The sequence below is a fragment of the Saccopteryx bilineata genome, chromosome 10, assembly GCF_036850765.1.
Source record: "Saccopteryx bilineata isolate mSacBil1 chromosome 10, mSacBil1_pri_phased_curated, whole genome shotgun sequence".
NCBI classification, from domain to species: Eukaryota; Metazoa; Chordata; class Mammalia; order Chiroptera; family Emballonuridae; genus Saccopteryx; species Saccopteryx bilineata.
The window spans coordinates 41,544,668-41,549,153 of record NC_089499.1 but is presented as its reverse complement, the minus strand read 5'-3'; positions in this window follow the sequence as shown (position 1 = coordinate 41,549,153).

Here is a 4,486-nt window from a genome sequence, read left to right as displayed (position 1 = left end):
TTCGGACATTCTGTCAACTATAAGGAGAAAGGAATGAAATATTGAGCTCATCTGGAAAGACCCTCACAGACATACTCAGAAAAAAATGTTGAATCAAATATCTGGGCACCTTGTGATCCAGCCAAGTTAACATATACAATTAATCATCATAAGATTTTTGTGTCAGGTTATCATCTACTAGAGAGTGTTCACCACTGAGGAGGCACTAAACAACCCAAGTAGGCAAAATGTCCTAGTCCATTGACATCAGCTGTCTTTTTTAGTTGTCAAACATGATGAGCACATGAGTAAAGTGGTAATGGTGGCCAAAGTGGAGACTGCACATTGGCCCAATAGGATGGACTCTCATTTACAAGCCTGATCCATATAGTTACTGTACAACAACATGTCAACCTAATACCAACAGAGACTAATGCTGAGATCCTGACATGGTGCATTCCATCAAGAAGATCAACTAAACACTTAAAGGTAAGTTGAGTATATTGGGTTTCTTCTGTCCAGTAAGAGCCATAGGTTGGTTCTTTTATAAATAAACAAACAAACATATTCTATGTATGGGTTTGCCTTTTCTGTCTATAAAGCTTCAACCTCTATCACCATCTGAGGGGTTACAGAGTTTGATCTATTGAGTTGAGTCCATATAATATTGTGGCATAGCAATGGGCCCTTTTACAATGAAGAAGGTGCAGGAGTGGGTCTATTACCATGGCATACACTGACCATTACACATACTGGCCATACAGATGCTGTCAGTGTGATAGAGCATTGAAACAATATGTTGAAAGCATAGCTGAATTTCCAGGTTGGAGGCAATACCCTTGAGCTTGGGATGCCATCTTTTAGGAAAAAGTATATACATTGAATCAAAGACTTTCGTATAATGCTGTGTTCCCAGTAGGAAGAACATATGAGCCTGGAAAGAAAGAGGTAGAAGCAAGAATGACCCTACTAACCATCACTCCCAAGGACCCACTGGGAGACTTTGTGACTCCCGTCCTTGCAACCCTGAGCCTTTTAGGGTTAGAAGTCCTAGCTTCCAAAGGATCCACTTTCCCCAGAGGGCACAACAAGTCTCATTTAATTATAAGCTGCTATGCTATGGCTGCTGTTTGGGCACTTAGGAATCCTTGTGACAAAGACCAGCAGCAAAGAAAAAGGGTCATTGTTTTGACGGGGGTAATTGACCCTGCTCATCAAAAGAAGGTAGCCAATTGTCACACAATGGGGCCAGAAATTACGTGGAACTCAGATGACTCACTTGGGTTCCTCTTGGTACTGTGTGTGTGTATGTGTGACAGAGACAGAGAGAGGAACAGATAAGCAGGAAGGGAGGAAGATGAGAAGCATCAATTCTTCATTGTGGCTCCTTAGTTGTTCATTGATTGCTTTCTCATATGTGCTTTGACCAAGGGGCTACAGCAGAGTGAGTGACCCTTTGCACTCAAGCCAGTGATCATGAGGTCATGTCTATGATCCCATGCTCAAGCCAGCAACCCTGTGCTCAAGCTGGTGAGCCTTTGCTCAAGCCAGATGAGCCCGCACTCAAGCCGGCGACCACGGGGCTTTGAACTTGGGTCCTCTGCGTCTCAGTCTGATTCTCTATCCACTGCGCCATGCCTGGTCAGGCCTTCTTGGTGCTCCTTTGACCAAGGGTAATTGTAAATGACCCGATACAACAACCCCAGTCTGAGAAAGGCATGGTACCAAGGAGCTCAGAAGTCTTGAGCATGAGGATCTTGGTTGTGACCACAGGTAAGCCACTGAAGCCCGCAGAAGTGCTAGCTGAGGGTTAGAAACTCTAGGATGGCAAGTGGAGGAGGAAGAAAATGAGGCTCAATTATGGCCCTGAGACCAACTGCAACAGAGGGGCTCTAGTTTACCCTACTACTCTTCCTCTATATTAGTTTGCTCAGGCTGACATGACAAAATACCGTAGATTGGGCAGCTTAAACAATAAAAATTTATCTTCTTACATTTCTGGAGGCTGGGAGTCCAAGGTCAAGGTATCAGCAAGTTTGGTTCCTTCTGAGTCCTCGCTCCCTGGCATGTAGATGGTGCTTTCTTGTTGTGTCCTCTCTGGGCACATGCATGTCTGTGTCCAAATGTGATCTTCTCATAAGAACACCAGTCGCATACTAGGCCCACTGTAAAGCCTTCATTTTAATGTAATTACCTTTTAAATATCTTATGTAGAAATACTATTAATTTCTGAAGTAATGAGGGTTAGGGTTTTAATATATTGTTGGTCAAATAAGTTTGTAAATATGATATATACGTTTGCTCACTAATGGTTTGCATTGGGTGTGGGGGACAGGCTTTAAGCAGGCAGGGTCGTTATAGCCTAAGGCTCAGTTTTAAGACTAAGCCTTTCCTACCCTTTTAATACTAAGATCTTTTCCAAATTAAGCTTTTCTCCACACCCTTGACTGTTGCATGATGTGGGGTGGTGCACTCTCATGAGGAATCCCATTATGCCTCAGATAAGTGACTTTGTATCAAAGACTTTCTTGTTTGTATATTGGATTAATGGTTTTGAGTTCTACACTATAAAATGGGGCAGAGAAGCCCATACAGGTGGAGAGCAGAAAAGGGCCACGTGGAGGAGAGGAGAAGCAGCCAAGATGGCGGAGTGCTGAAGGAGAAGCCAGTTTGTGCAGAGTTTGTGCAGAGAGAAGGAGATAGGGATTCGGAAATGAATAAGGCTGGTGAGGTAGAACCTTTGATTCTAGGAAACTCAGATAAGTCAGTGGCTTTGGGAGCCCTGAATGGAAAGGAAAGTGTTTTCCCACTGTGTGTATTTCTTGCCCACTGGGTGCAAGCTAGGATTGAAGCTAACGGCCCACCAATTCTTGGCTCCGTTGTTTCGTTACCATCTGTCCAAATCAAATGTGAACCTGCATGGGCCAGGCAGTTGTGATGATGGCTGTGGCTACTAGCTTTACATATATGATTCTTTTTTTTGGAGGGGAGTATACAGTTTAGCCCATAATAAATAGTATCTTATGATGACAGTATCTCTTCTCCTCAAGAAGAGAGACCTAATAGAACCCTGAGAGGCTATCTCCTAAATGTCTGAGAAGTGGATCTGAGTGTAGACAAGCTCAAGGGGCAAGCTCTGGTAGACACGAACATGCATCATTCAGATCCCCTTTTGGTTGTGTGGCGTGCGGCCAGCAGGAAGATTCCAGTTGTCAGCCCCTTTCAGGATCAGTCTCAGCTCTAGGGACCCATATTGTCTGAGGTCAAGGCTTTATTGGACAGCCTGCCTCTGGCGACTGAGCAAACCTGGGGTATAGGGCATGGCCTGACATGGCAATTGTAACCAGCAATATTTACTCTAGATCTCCCCTTTGGGCTGGCTGGGGCCTTATCAGGTCCGCACTTTAGTTTGACTTCTCCCTTTGCCCAATCGTACTTCCTCCGTTTGAATTCTAGCAAACACTTTTTTCTTTTTTTTACCTCAAATTCTATCTCAATTGTCTGCTTTTGGAGAACCTGGCTTGTTACTCCCACCCTCCTTTAAGCCTATCAGCTGGAAACATTAACTTGACTTTATTTAGGATTCTGGGCCCAATCCTCTCTCAAGCAAGTTCTTGGACTCCATGTCTAAGTAACTATATAGATTCTCACAGCCATGTATGAGTGAGCCCCACCCTGTATCTTATTTCCAGTAACTACTCAGTCTTATGCCCCCTATGGGTTGTTTATCTCATATTTCCTTCTGGCTTTTGAGTACATACATGCAGATTTCCTCATCTCTCATGAAGCTCTACATTTTAAAAGAGTAATGATATTTTTCAGCCAGAGCACAGTTCATCAAAAGTGCCATTTTTCAAACCTGAGACTTAATGGCTTGGGGCTTATTCTGAGTATGCATAGTGCCAGCATTCTTTCCTCCCTATAAACTTTGTGTGCTCTTCTCTCTCCAGACTATGGTTGTTGGATGCAGCCCAGAAACCTCTGGGTTATGGTAATGTTCGACCTTTGCCATGTACCAGATATTTAGTTTAATTTCCTCATTTTTTTCAGGAGAAATAAGAAAGAACACTATACTGACTACAAACCAGTTCCAAGTTTTTTTTCCAGTGACTGATATAGTAACACTTGAATGATTGATTCCTTCATCATGTATGTTTAAATCACATTTAAAGCCATATTATTACTTATCATTTTCATAAATAATTTTGTCAACGCACACTAGCTCTTTACTGTTTAGAGCTAAGTAGAATTGATAAGTAAGAATAACAAATCCTATCATAATATAATGTGCTAGAATTAAGTAGCTTTCATACTCAAGATAATCAACAGAGAAGTGTCTAAGCAGTAAACAACATCTAAAAAACTAGTGCTAGCAGACTTCAAAGAGGCCATAAATAATTTGGATGTGTTCAAAGTTTTACATCCTCCACTTACATTAAGACCAATTCAGGTTAATGTTAGCTTTTTTGAAAAATAGCACATCACTTAAAGCATAATCAGTCAGCCC